Source organism: Ovis aries, chromosome 15 (genome assembly GCF_016772045.2).
Source record: "Ovis aries strain OAR_USU_Benz2616 breed Rambouillet chromosome 15, ARS-UI_Ramb_v3.0, whole genome shotgun sequence".
Lineage (NCBI taxonomy): Eukaryota > Metazoa > Chordata > Mammalia > Artiodactyla > Bovidae > Ovis > Ovis aries.
Genome location: NC_056068.1, coordinates 40699284 through 40715079, shown reverse-complemented (window position 1 = coordinate 40715079; position 15796 = coordinate 40699284).

Sequence of the window (15796 nt, the reverse complement as noted above, 5' to 3'; positions counted from 1 at the left end):
CAGATCTAGGCCCTTAAATCTACTTCTCACTTCCACTGTATAATCATAAGGGATTTGATTTAGGTCATACCTGAATGGTCTAGCGGTTTTCCCTACTTTCTTCAATTTGAGTCTGAATCTGGTAATAAGGAGCTCATGATCTGAGCCACAGTCAGCTCCTGGTCTTGTTTTTGTTGATTCTATAGAGCTTCTCCATCTTTGGCTGCAAAGAATATAATCAATCTGATTTTGGTGTTGACCACCTGGTGATGTCCATGTGTAGAGTCTTCTCTTGTGTCATTGGAAGAGGGTATTTGCTATGACCAGTGCATTTTCTTGGCAAAACTCTATTAGTCTTTGCCCTGCTTCATTCTACATTCCAAGGCCAAATTTGCCTGTTACTCCAGGTATTTCTTGACTTCCTACTTTTGCATTCCAGTCCCCTATAATGAAAAGGACATCTTTTGGGGGTGTTAGTTCTAAAACGTCTTGTAGGTCTTCATAGAACCATTCAACTTCAGCTTCCTCAGCATTACTGGTTGGGACATAGACTTGGATAACTGTGATATTGAATGGTTTGCCTTGGAGATGAAAAGAGATCATTCTATCATTTTTGAGATTGCATCCAAGTACTGCATTTCAGACTCTTTTGTTGACCATGATGGCTACTCCATTTCTTCTACAGGATTCCTGCCCACAGTAGTAGATATAATGGTCATCTGAGTTAAATTCACTCATTCCAGTCCATTTTAGTTCGCTGATTCCTAGAATGTCGGCGTTCACTCTTGCCATCTCTTGTTTGACCACTTCCAATTTGCCTTGATTCATGGACCTGACATTCCAGGTTCCAATGCAATATTGCTCTTTACAGCATCGGATCTTGCTTCTATTACCAGTCACATCCACAGCTGGGTATTGTTTTTACTTTGGCTCCATCCCTTCATTCTTTCTGGAGTTATTTCTCCACTGATCTCCAGTAGCATATTGGGCACCTGCTGACCTGGGGAGTTCCTCTTTCAGTATCCTATCATTTTGCCTTTTCATACTGTTCGTGGGGTAATTTTTAGGAGTTTTTTTTGTTTTTTTTTTTTTTACTTATCCACAATTTATTGATTGTATACCTTCACAATTGCTCCCTGAAGTGAGCATCATTGTTCTCACTTGAAACTTGAGAAAACTGAGGGGCACAGAGGACATGACTAGGACAAAGTCATGAGTGGCGATCACTCTGGGATGCCTTAGACATTAACAGCCATGCTCTTTTTCCACTACGTCTTCTGAATGTGCTTCTATTGATGATTTCCTTGGGGTTATCAGCAACCTCATGCATAAATGACATCTTTATAAGCATCTAGAAAAAGAAAGCCATACACCAGACATAGCAAACTCAAGTGCTTACTGGACCGAGGCTGCTGCTGCTGCTGCTAAGTCGCTTCAGTCGTGTCCAACTCTGTGTTACCCCATAGACGGCAGCCCACCAGGCTCCCCCGTCCCTTGGACTCTCCAGGCAAGAATGCTGGAGTGGATTGCCATTCCTTCTCCAATGCATGAAAGTGTGAAGTCGCTTGGTCGTGTTCGACTCTTCACGACCCCATGGACTGCAGCCTACCAGGCTCCTCCGTCCAAGGGATTTTCCAGGCAAGAGTACTGGAGTGGGGTGCCATTGCCTTCTCCAACTGGACCGAGGCAGATGCTGTTAATTAGTGAACAGGCTCAACAAAAGGGAACACTGGGAGTCACAAGGACTCTGGCAAACTGAGGAGTGTATACCCCTTCCAAGGAAGGCAGCTCCTTCCCATCCCCATACGACCGTCTCTTCTGGGAATGTGATCCATGCAGCCAGATCTTCTGCTTTATCAAGGAAGCAAGAAATCCAGATTTATGCATGAGCTCTCTCAAGTTGTCAAAGTTTGTGACACAACTCAAATATTCTTGAAAATACTGTGCATTCCAACACCAAATAAGTCTGATGAAATGGGTATACGGGCAGAATCCAAGCTACAGGCTGCCAATTTCTGACCTCTACCATACAGATTGTTGAAGCATTATATATGATCTGGAGGATAAGCAAGCTTAATGTCCAATGATGTGAGTTGCCTCAGATATCTGTGATACAGCCTCTGATTGAATTTTTAAAGCCGTTAATAGTCAGCAGTATGAAGACCATATAGCATATTAAAAATATTCTTAGGATAAACAGCAGGGTAGCATGATTCTGATATGACATTAAATTTAAAAAGCAAACTACAAAATGATACCCAGTCAAGTGTTTTATATCTCGAACTAGTGGGTGGTTACAAAAGTGAACACATGTGAAAAAATGTGAAAAATCACTAAGCTATAATTAAGGACACTTCACAGCATGAATGTCATACCTCAATAAAAGAAATTAATGATGCCTGGGCTATGCTTACCATTCTGTACATTTTTGCATGAATATGAACAGGAATTTCAAGGAAGCATGGGCAAACAAAACAATTTGATTGTGTTGGTTGTGGGATAATGCAAGTATCTTTTGCTCTTTCCTACCTGTTATTTCTGTCTCTCTTACTGTGATACACTATTTCTGCCTCAAAATATATTACCTAAGAAGAGTAAGTGTAGAACATAAGCTGATTGAAAGTAATCAGTAAGTGAACCCTCCCATTTCAATGTAAACTGAAAACCCAAAAGAGAAATTCACCGTTTACTGTTTGATATGGATTGATTTTCATCCCTTCCCAACTAGATGTATTAAGGCCCCCACCTACTGCCTCAGCTCCATCACTCAACAGGTCAGAAGGAAAAATGGGAGCCCCAGCTCTTCAAGGTAACTAAGAGGCATGGTACTTCCTGCCCACAGTCCCTTTTACTGGAAAGCCTCCAGCAAGCCAGAGGCACCTCTGTGCCCATTGAGTATCCGCTGTATCCCATATCATTAATGATGATTTCTGCTGTAAGTAATATAAAATTAACCAAATGGCCTAAATATTGAGAAAAGTTCATTATTTCATGTACTCAGAACTCCAGGTAGAATGCAACCCTGAGAACCACAACCAGCAACTTAATGATGTCAGCAAGCTCTCAAGTTCTTTCCATATCTCTGGCTTTTCCTGGCTGTCCCCTCCAGACTCATAGCTGTAGTAGTCATAGATACAAGTAGTGCAAAAGACAGCAGTTCAAGGACAAGTTCTTTGTTCACATCTTGCAAAGGAGTGATGTTTCCCTCTGTAGTTCTCTATTTAAGAGGGAATTTATTTTTTCCCTTAAACCCCCCATTGGACTTCTTTTCATGTCTCAGAATCAAACAGGGTTGAATCTCATGACCATTTAAAAACTAATTCCCAGGTCTTCCCTCGTGGTTCAGTGGTAAAGAATCTGCCTGCCAATGCAGGAGATGTGGGTTCGATCCCTGATCTGGGAAGATCCCGCTTACCATGAAACAACTAAGCCTGTGTGCTACAGAGCCTGTGCTCTAGATCCCGGGAGCCACAAAGACTGAAGGCCGCGTGCTGTAGAGCCTGTGCTCTGCAACAGAAGCCACTGCAATGAGAAGCCCACAAACCACAACGAAGAGTAGCCCCCGCTTGCCTCAAAGAAAGAAAAGGCCATGCAGCAGTGAAGACCCAGCACAGCCAAAATTAAATAGGTTAATTAATTAATTAATTAATTAAAAATAAATCCCCCAGAAAACACAATGATGAAATTACCATGAACAACTAATCATCTGGATCGGGGCTGATGTGGGATGTCAACCCCAATGTCCTTGACACCCCTAATCAATTTACCTGCTAAAAATATCTTAAACATGTCAGGCCCATGGGTTCCCAAGTTACCATCATCTCTTATCTGGACTATATCAAGAGCCTCCTAAATAATCAACCCATCCTCATGGATAGGAACTGTCACTGTACACCCAGCTCAATAAATCTGCCTAATAAAACATAGGAAGTGAAGGATCAGGGTAGAGACAGAAAATGAGCTAGCAATAAAAGAAAACTTTATTTTGGTGTTGAGTCCTGCTTCTCTGCATGTGAAACTGCATTGAGAAGAGACTGTGTTAATACCTTGGCTTATGTACGGGCTATAATATGAGTCTCAGGACTGAATGTACTTAGTACTAGTACAAGTTTCTCCTAGAAATGTCAAGTTTAAGTTCAGAAAGAACAACCTGCTAAGGCAAAATAATAAGAATTTTTTAAAAACCAAGAAGGATATTCATTAATCCAATATATTTTTTGAGGATTTATTCTACTCGAGGCATAGTACTCAACACTGGAGATACAAAGGTGAATATGACAGACACAGTATGCTCTCTTGGGCCAAACTGTCAAGCAGGAAAGGAAGGCATTAAACAACTAATTACAGACTAATTATTTAATTGCAGTTTTGGCAAATTGATATTAATAGAGAAATATAGGAGACAGATATCATATAATGGCTTGAGGCAGGAGGAGTAAAATCAGAAAACATGCTCCCCACGGAAGTGACATTTGAACTGAGAAGAATTTAGCCCAGGGAAAAGGTAAGGTATGTGTACTCAGAGGAAACTGGGTGTACAAAGCCCTTGGAGCAGAATGAGACAGAGAAGGACTAAAAGTCAGTGTGCCCAGAATACAGAGAATAAAGAGAGTACAAGCTGAACTTAGAGGAGGCAAGGGTAGAGGAGGGTGTGAGCAGTGGTAGACCAGAAGGATCTTTTGAACTAGAGGTTTAAGTGAGTGATAGGATCAAAAGCCAAATGGTAACACAACAAGCAAATGAGAAGAGACTCTCAGAAACAGAGGATAAAGAAGCTGTTTCCAGAATTCTGGGAGAACAGGGGCTCTCTGGCCAGCGGATGAGCTCTGACTAATCTAGCTTTGTTTGTGTCTAATTCACTTTCTTACGCAGCTGTCACACCACAGTCACTAGGAAGCTGCAATCTCCATGAAAGACATGGTGTTCCCTTTCCAGTGCCCTGAGAGCTGATGTGGCCCAAGGGCAGGCTGGAGATATTCTTAATATCTAAGACGGGATCTCCCCGGTGCCCTGGCCCTGCAGACAGCCTCCTTCTTACACAAGGATTTAGCATTCCGAACAGGAGCCCTGCCTGTTCCTCCAGCCTGGGCTGTGCAGAGGGGTTAATTTGCCTGTTAATTTTCCACTTGAGGTAAGATGCACAATCAAGTACCAACGAGAAGCAGGACATGGATACCCTCTCCAGCTGAGAAATCAATTCATACTTTAAATTACTCTGGGTGGCTCGACTCACCCCCAGGTTCCTATTTTCATCTATTCTGATTTGTAGAAAGTTGACTTCCTGGAGCACGCAGCCCCCAGGAGTGCTCTGGGAGGTTTTCTGCTGCACCCCAGCGGCACACCAATGGCCCAGTGAGGAGGAATGCCAAGACTGACAGCAGAGCCTTCCCGGGGCTGGCGGGCAGCACACAGCACACAGCCGGTGACAAGGCCTGCTGGGGCTGTGCCACTGTGTCAGCAGTGGTGTCCACCAGCCTGCGGTCTGGCAGGCTGATACCTGGAGCTTAGCAGCCTCTCCCCTTTCCCCACCACTTGATATCTCAGCTGATTGAGTGCCTGGATCACTCATCCATTTCTCAAACATGGACAGGAGTGTCAGATACTCTTCTTCAGAGGAGAGAGATGAGAAAGATCCCTATGTATCTTAACACTAGAGATTAAAAGGAAAAAACAAAAAGCAACCTGAGTGTAAGTCCCAGCTCTTCCATTTGATAGACATGTGACCTTAGGCCAGCTATATAACCTCTCTGCTTTAGGTTCCTCACCTGTGAAGCAGAGACTATGTCTATTTCCTGAGTGGTCACAAGGTTACACGTGTATAAATAGAATTGTTTAAGAGGCAGCATGGATCATCATCAGATGCAGAGATTTTAACTGGGATGTTCTTACATTAAATATAAGCCATGTGAGAAGGCCACATATTATATGATTCTGTTTATGTGAAATACCCAAACTAGGCAAATCCACAGAGACAAAAAGCATATTACTGGTTGCCAGGGGCTGGCAGGAAGGGCGAATGGGAAGTAACTGGAATGGATACAGGGCTTCCTTGGGGTTCTTAAAAATGTTTTGGAGTTTGATCATGGTGATGGCTCTACAGCTCTCTGAATATACTAAAAAAATCACAGAATCCTATACTTACTTGATTTTTTGTGCTGTCATGTCAAACTCTTTGCAGCCCCAGGTAGCCCACTAGACTCCTCTGCCCATGGAATTTTCCAGGCAAGAACACTGGAAATTGCCATTTCCTATTTCAGGGGATCTTTCCAACCCACCCAGAGATCAAACCCACATTGCTTGCATCACCTACATTGGCTGATAGATTCTTTACTGCTAGCACCGTGTGGGAAGCCCTAATTTTTATTTTATATTGGAGTATACTTCACTTTTCACTCTCTTGCATTGGAGAAGGAAATGGGAACCCACTCCAGTGTTCTTGCCTGGAGAATCCCAGGGACTGGGGAGCCTCGTGGGCTGCTGTCTATGGGGTCTCACAGAGTTGGACACGACTGAAGCGACTTAGCAGCAGCAGAAGTATAGTTGGTTTACAACGTTGCGCTAGTTCCAGATGTACAGCAAAGTGAGTCACTTGTACATAGATCTATTCTTTTTCAGATTCTTTTCACGTATAGGTTATTAGAATTGTATACCTACTTTATAGAGGTGAAGTTTATGGAATGTGAATTATAGCTCAAAAAAGCTATTATTTAAAAAAATATGTGAGTGTGTAGATGTGTGTACACACCATGTAGCATATATAAAATTCACTTTGGAGGTATCTCAGGAGGAGATACATGCAATATGGATGAAGAAGATGTAGATGGAAAAAACTAACAGTGGATTTGAACATGAGCCCAGAGCAAAAGTTTGAAGAACAATAAATAGGACTCTCAGGTATTAATACACAACCTTAATGCTTCTCAAAGGAGCAGCCCATCTCAAATTGAACTGGCCGCATTTTATGTCGGTAGCCATCTGTAGCCAATGGCTATCATATTAGACAGCACCACCTAAGATAGAAGAGCAAAAAAAGAGAGAGAGAGAGAGAGAGAGAGAGAGAAGAAAGATACAGGCACTAATTGAAATCATACTTTCCAATTCTACCTATTCTGTCTCACTAAGGCCAGCCAGGTAGATGGCACGAATTCCATTTTGATACTTGAGCAAACAGAGGCTTAATGAAATTAAGTAAACTTAAGGAAAAGGGAGTTTTTAAGTTGACAAGAAAGTGCCTGAAGAGAGGGGACAGCTAAGGTAACAAGAAGAGGGCAAAGATGGTGGGCACAGGAAGGTCCCAGAGGAGGTATGTTAATGGTCACTTGGACAAAACCTCACAGGATAGAGGTATTTTACATATCATGGAAGAAGATGTGCAGTTAGTTTCACCTTATAGAATTCCCCCAGGTCAGAACTGTAGGGCAGGTGAAGAGCCACTCCATTATCAGCTGGGATCAACTTGAGCAGCGACATCAACAGAAATGTGTCTCTACTCAGCAGAAACTGAGATCCCAGCTGCAAGGCTTTGTCCAGACCACAGGCATCGGCTCCTACTGTTCACTTGGCATCTCTCAGGTGCCTTCTCCCCTTCCTGATGCCCCAGAGATGTGACACCATCATTACAGAGTACTGACTATGGAGGGGGCACCCCTAACCACTACCTTGTTCAAGGGTCAACTGTATAGCCATCCCCACTCTCCCTGGTTACTATGTGCATAAAACACGTTTTTCCATTCCTCAGCTTTCAGCCTCTGTGTATCCCTAAATCTAAAGTAAATCTCATGTACCCCGCATATAGTAGTATATTAGTCCTTTATCCATTCAGCTACTCTATATCTCTGGATTGGCGAGTTTAATCTGTTTATATTTAAAGTAATTTTTCTTAGCTAAAGACTTACTATTGCCACTTTATTATTTTATGTTTTGCAGTTCTTTTTTTCAGTTTTATTGAGAAATAATTAACATACATCACTCTGCATGTTTAAGGTACAGAGCGTGATTTATATGTATAGAGTACATCATGAGAAACACTGGGCTGGAAGAAGCACAAGCTGAAATCAAGATTGCCAGGAGAAATATCAGTAACCTCAGATATGCGGATGACACCACCCTTATGGCAGAAAGTGAAGAGGAACTAAAGAGCCTCTTGATGAAAGTGAAAGAGGAGAGTGAAAAAGTTGGCTTAAAGCTCAACATTCAGAAAACGAAGATCATGGCATCTGGTCCCATCACTCCATGGGAAATAGATGGGGAAACAGTGGAAACAGTGTCAGACTTTATTTTTGGGGGCTCCAAAATCACTGCAGATGGTCATTGCAGCCATGAAATTACAAGACGCTTACTCCTTGGAAGGAAAGTTATGACCAACCTAGATAGCATATTCAAAAGCAGAGACATTACTTTGCCGTCTAAGGTCTGTCTAGTCAAGGCCATGGTTTTTCCTGTGATCACGTATAGATGTGAGAGTTGGACTGTGAAGAAAGCTGAGTGCCGAACTGATGCTTTTGAACTGTGGTGTTGGAGAACACACTTGAGATCCAACCAGTCCATTCTGAAGGAGATCAGCCCTGGGTGTTCTTTGGAAGGAATGATGCTAAAGCTGAAACTCCAGTACTTTGGCCACCTCATGCGAAGAGTTGACTCTTTGGAAAAGACCCTGATGCTGGGAGGGATTGGGGGCAGGAGGAGAAGGGGACAACAGAAGATAAGATGGCTGGATGGCATCACCGACTCGATGGAACTGAGTTTTAGTGAACTCCGGGAGATGGTGATGGACAGGGAGGCCTGGCATGCTGTGGTTCATGGGGTCTCAAAGAGTTGGACACGACTGAGCAACTGAAATGAACTGAACTGATGAAATGATTGATTACCATAATAGGTTTAGTTAACAGCCATCATCAGAGAAGGCAATGGCAACCCACTCCAGTTCTCTTGCCTGGAACAGAGGAGCTTGGTGGGCTGCAGTCCATGGGGTCGCTGAGGGTCAGACACGACTGAGCGACTCCACTTTCACTTTTCACTTTCATGCATTGGAGAAGGAAATAGCAACCCACTACAGTGTTCTTGCCTGGAGAATCCCAAGGATGGGGGAGCCTAGTGGGCTGCCATCTATGGGGCTGCACAGATTAGAACACAACTGAAGTGACTCAGCAGCAGCATCGTCTTATAGAGATACAATAGAAAGAAATGAAGAAAGTCTCTCCTTGTGATGAGAATTCTTAGGATCTACTCTCTTAACTTTCCTATATATTATATAGCAGTGTTAACTATAGTCACTATATTGTACATTACATTCCTAGTACTTATTTATCTTATAAACGGAAGTTTGTACCTTTTGATCACCTTACTCCAATCCCCCTTCCCTCTGCCTCTGGTAACCACAAATCTAATTTCTTTTTCCTGGGAGTTTGGTGTTTGTAGTTCTTTATTTCCTCTCTTTATGTCTTCTTATATGACTATATAGATATAGACAAATATATATTAAATATATTACATATATTTGATGTTATCTGATGGTTGGTATATATATAGTAATGTAGTTTGATTCTTTTCTCAAAGAAAAGAATTTATTTTTGTATCTACTGTAGGTTTTCTCCTTCATGGTTATCATGCATGCACGCTAGGTCATTTCAGTTGTGTCCACCTCTGTGCGACCCTATGAACTGAAGCCCGCCAGGCTTCTCTGTCCATGGGATTCTCCAGGCAAGAATACCCTAGTGGGTTGCCATGCCCTCTTCCAGGGGATCTTCCCAACCCAGGGATCAAACCAGTGTCTCTTAAGTCTCCTGCATTGGCAGGTGGTTTCTTTACCACTAGCACCACCTGGGAAGCCCTGGTGGTTACCATGAGGTTTGCATAAAACTTCCTGGAGGTATAACAATCTATTTTAAAATGATCACAACTAATTCCAATCGTATATAAAAGCTCTACATTTTTACTTCCCACACAGACACACACTTTATGTTATTTTTTTACACTTTATGTTATTAATCTCATAATTTACTTCCTTTATATTCCATTAACAAATGTTTATGGTTATAGTCATTTTAAATTTTACGTATTTTTGCTGCAGTGGGTATTCGTTGTTTCGCATGGACTTTAGTTGTGGTGCGTGGGGGCTCCTCTTCACTGTGGTGCTCAGGCTTCTCATTGCGGTGGCTTCTCTTAGGCAGAGCACAGGCTCTAGGCACACGGGCTCAGCAGCTGCAGCACACGGGCTTAGCTGCTCTGCAGAATGTAGAGACTGAACCTGTGTCCCCTGCACTGGCAGGTGGATTCTTATCCACTGTGCCCCCAGGGACATCCAGTTATAGTTATATTTAATACTTTTGCTTTTAAATTTTTATCTGGAGGTTCAAAGTGATTTATGCACCACCATTACAGTATTACATTATTCTGTATTTATCTTTATTTACCTTTTCACTGAGATTTATACTTGCATCTGTACTCCTGTTGCTGTTTATCATAGTTTCATTTCAGCTTGAAGAATTTTGTTAAGTACTTCTTGGAAAGCAGGTCTGATGGTATAAATTCTCTCAGTTTTCTGTTTTTCTGGAAAAAAAAAAGTATTTCTTCTTCATTTTTACCGAAAAGTTCTATGGGTATACGTGTAGTTGACAGAGATTTTTTTTTTTTTTTTAATCTCTCAGCACTTTGAGTATACCTTTCAACTCTTTCCCTGGTCTGCAAGATTTCTGCTGAGAAATCCGTCAGTAGCCTTATATGTGTTCCTTTGTATGTGATGAGTCACTTTTCTCTTGCATTTTTCAAAATTCTTTCTTTGTCTTTATTTTTGACAATTTCCTTTTAAACTGTCTTTATGTAGGATTCTTTCAGTTCAGATCAGTTGCTCAGTCGTGTCTGACTTTTTGCGACCCCATGAACTGTAGCATGCAAGGCCTCCCTGTCCATCACCAACTCCCAGAGTTCACTCAGACTCACGTCCATCAAGTCGGTGATGCCATCCAGCCATCTCATCCTCCGTCGTCCCCTTCTCCTCCTGCCCTCAATCCTTCCCAGCATCAAGGTCTTTTCAAATGAGTCAGCTCTTCGCATCAGGTGGCCAAAGTATTAGAGTTTCAGCTTCAACATCAATCCTTCCAATGAAGACCCAGGACTGATCTCCTTTAGGATAGACTGGTTGGATCTCCTTGCAGTCCAAAGGACTAAGAGTCTTCTCCAACACCACAGCTCAAAAGCATCAATTCCTCGATGCTCAGATTTCTTTCTAGTCCAACTCTCACATCCATACATGACCACTATAAAAACCATAGCCTTGACTAGATGGACTTTTGTTCACAAAATAATGTCTCTGCTTTTGAATATGCTATCTAGGTTGGTCATAACTTCTCTTCCAAGGAGTAAGCGTCTTTTAATTTCATGGCTGCAGTCACCATCTGCAGTGATTTTGGAGCCCAGAAAAATAAAGTCTGACACTGTTTCCCCATCTATTTGCCATGAAGTGATGGGACCAGATGCCATGATCTTCGTTTTCTGAATGTTGAGCTTTAAGCCAACTTTTTCACTCTCCTCTTTCACTTTCATCAAGAGGCTCTTTAGTTCTTCTTCACTTTCTGCCATAAGGGTGGTGTCATCTGCATATCTGAGGTTATTGATATTTCTCCCTGCGATCTTGATTCCAGCTTGTGTTTCTTCCAGTCCAGCGTTTCTCATGATGTACTCTGCATGTAAGTTAAATAAGCAGGGTAACAATATACAGCTTTGACATAGTACTTTTCCTATTTGGAACCAGTCTGTTGAATCTATTTTAGGTTCTTTGGGTTTCATGAATCTAAATGTCCATGTCTGGGACTTTTCCAGCCTTATTTCATTAAATAAGGTTTCTCCTTTCTCTTTTCCTCTTGGGACTCCTATAGTGCATGTATCTCTTTAGTTGGTGGCACCACGTAAGTCCTGCAGGCATTCTTCACTTTTTCATTCCTCTATTTTTCTGTTCTTTTGACTGAATAATTGTGTCTTCTAGTTCAATTATTCCTTTTTCATTGATTGAGTTTGTTATTGACATTCTCTAGTGAACTTTTGAGTTTCGTCATTGTCTTTTTCAGTTCCAGTATTTCTGTTTGTTCCTTTCTGTGGTTTCTAGCTCTTTGTTAAATTTTCATTTTATTCATGAATTCACATCCATTTTATTTCATTCACGTTCATGGATTTTCCTCATTTCATTTATTGTTCTATCTGTGTGCTCACTGAGTAAGTTCCTCTAAGGTGACTATTTTGAGCTCTTTGTCCTGCAGTTCACAACCCTCCATTTCTTTGACTAGTTTTGTTTTGTTTCTTTTTGGAGCTTTTGTTTTATTTTGTCTCACTTTTTTTTTCTTTTCGTTCTAGCTTATGGTATCATGTTTTCCTGATTATTCATGATATTTGTAGCCTTGCACTGGTGTCTGTACATTTGAAGAAGCAATCACATTCTCCAGTCTTTTCAGATTGCCTGTGGCAGTGAACACCCTCCACTATTCGGCCTACCAGTAATTTCCTCAGGGAGGTCCACAACCAGGGGCTCCAGGCTGACTACTGAGACCCATACCTACCGGTTGTTGAAAATCGCCATCTTTTTTCTTTGTTCTGACTCCTTCGATGTTCTGAACGAGGCATAATAGAGGTGGGGCTCTTGAGCAGATACCCCCAAAAACCTGAAGAAGGTGTACATTCACTTTGCTTTGCTTTTCCTGTTGGGATAATTTATGGGCTGAAGGGATTTCTCTTAAGGCTACACTGTGCTAGCCTGGAGGAGAGCAACATAAGCAAAGTAAAACTGTTCTTCTTACCTTTTTCACCATATTTTTTTCTCATTTCTGTGCTCCATTAGAGTGCTGTAACCTCTCACTAGGTTCTGAAGTTCTTGCGAAGGTATTTTTGACTGTGGATGGTTGTTTACCTTGTGTTTCTGTGGGCAGACAAGGGCTAAAATCTTCTGTTACCCCATCTTGCTGACATCATTCCCATTCTTTAACACACTACTAAGTCTTATCCAGCACAAAAGGTAAGAAAAGTAGATAAAAAGGAAAAGTAAATAAAAGTATACAGATGGAAAGTACGAAATACATGTCCCTATTCTCAGATGCTCAGTCATGTCTCAGATGCTCAGTCGTGTCTGACTCTTCGCATCCGCCTGGACTGCAGCCTATCAGGCTCCTCTGTCCATGGGAGTTTCCAGGCAAGAGTATTGGAGTGGGGTGCCATTGCCTTCTCCGATTCTCAGATGTAATGATTGCTTGTACAGAAAATCTCTAAGAATCTACAAAGATAATCCTTTAATATGTGAGCTCAGCAAGGTCACAAGATACCAGATGAACATGCAAAAATCAATCCTATTTCTATATATTAGAAATGAAAATACTGAACAAAAAATTTTAAATAAAATACCATTTGCAATGATTAAAAAGTAAAATCAAATACTTCATTATAAAATATGTTAGGACTTATATGCTAAAGACTACAAAAAGGAGATCTAAATAGATATAGAGATACGTTGTGCTCACAGATTTAAAAACTCAACAAAAGACATTAGTTCTTCACAAAATAATGTACATAGGTTTATGCAGTTCTTGTCAAAATCCCAGCAAGGTTTTTGAGAACATAGATGAGCTCATTCTAAAACTGATATGGAAGGGAAAAGGAACTAAAATGACTAAAGCAATTTTGGAAAAGATGAATAAAGAGGAAGGAATCACTCTACCCAATTTTAACACCTGCTAGGTAGCAACAGTAATCAAGACTATGTGGTATTGGCAGAAAAATGCAAAAATCAATGGAACAGAATAAGGAACCCAGATATAAACCTAAAGAAATACACCCAATTGATTTTCAACAAAGGTAAAAAGCAATTCAGCGAAGAATCTGTCTTTTCAACAAATCATGATGGAGCAACTAGATATACAAAGGTAAAAAAAAAAAAAAAAAAGAATCCTCACCTAGACCTTATACCTTTTACAGAAAATAACTAAAAATGGATCACAAAGTTAAAACTAAAAAGGGTAAAACCATAAAACTTTTAGAACAAAACACAGGAAAAAATCCTCAGGACCTATGCTTTCCTAAAGGTTTATTAGTCTTATGTTTTATTGAATAACTGCAAGAATATAACTGGAAGAATACTACAAAATGGACTTTGCTTCTCATCTGTGCTCTGATTTTTGTGAGACAAAGTCCTTTGTAGTCCACTCTAACTGAAAACATAACAGAAAAGGAGTTCTGGGAAATTGTATTCCAAGCTAGCCAAATTAAAACATCAAAAACCACCACAGATTACATATACGTGTGGAAAAACTTATGGTGACACCATACAATACCTTACCATATCACACACAATACCACAAAAAGCAATTCTGAATGCACTGCATATCTATAGAGGCAAAGCAATAAATCTTTTAGAAGAGAACATGAATATATATCTCTATGACCTTGAGTTTGCCAAATATTTCTTAAACAGGGCACAAAAATTACTAATCAGAAGGAAAATGATTGATAATGTAATATATATTAAAATTTGGAAATTACACTTATGGAAAGACAAGAGACAGACTGGGAGATTTAAGAGTATGAAAGCAAGCTTCAGGCTAGCAAAATATATTTGTAATATGTATATATAACCTACATAGAACTGTATCAATAATACATAGAGGATGTCTGAAAAACTGAGAAGAAGGCAGATAGTCAAATAGAAAAAGAGGATTTCCAAATCACCCATAAACATATGAAAAAAAAGTTCTTGAAAGCAATTCCAATTAAAGGCACAATTAAAAATTAAGTTCCACCCAACAGAATGGCTAAAATTATAAAGAAAGCAACATCAAATGTTGTCAAGGAAATGGAGCAACTAGAACTTTCAGTTCCTACAGTAGGAAGTGCAAATTAGTACAACCACTATAGAAAATTGTTTTTGGTAGTATACACAAAAGTTAACTGCATTTATAACCCATGATTTAAGAACTTCATCAAAAGATAGAAACGAGATTTAAACAAAGAAAAAGAAACAATTTAAATGCCAATAATAATGGTAATAGGATGGATAAATAAGTTGCAGTCGTTCATACAATAGAACATAGCAATGAAAATGAGTGAACTCTTGCTATATGCCTCATCACTGTTGAATCTCACAACAGAAAACTGAATGAAAGAAGCAAAGCATAAAGAATATTGGGTGATACTACTTATATAGTAATGGAGTTCAAAATAAGTTTAAAATCTATGATGTTAAATTCAAATTTGTATTTATTTTCAAGGAGACTGGAAATAACGACTAGAAGGTGGCATTTGGTGTCTTCAGGGGTATTGCTAATGCTCTATTGCTTGATCTGATCAATGGTTACATGAGTGCTTTGCCTGTATGAAAACTCACAGAACTCACTTAAAATTTTTGTACTTTTCCTTTTAAATGTTTAGTTCAGTTCAGTCGCTCAGTCGTGTCCGACTCTTTGCAACCCCATGAACTGCAGCACACCAGGCCTCCCTATCCATCACCAACTCCCGGAGTTCACTCAGACTCACGTCCATAGAGTCAGTGATACCATCCAGCCATCTCATCCTCTGTCATCCCCTTCTCCTCCTGCCCCCTATCCCTCCCAGCATCACAGTCTTTTCCAATGAGTCAACTCTTTGCATGAGGTGGCCAAAGTACTGGAGTTTCAGCTTTAGCATCATTCCTTCCAAAGAAATCCCAGGGCTGATCTCCTTCAGAATGGACTGGTTGGATCTCCTTGCAGTCCAAGGGACTCTCAAGAGTCTTCTCCAACACCACAGTTCAAAAGCATCAATTCTTCAGCACTCAGCTTTCTTCACAGTCCAACTCACATCCATA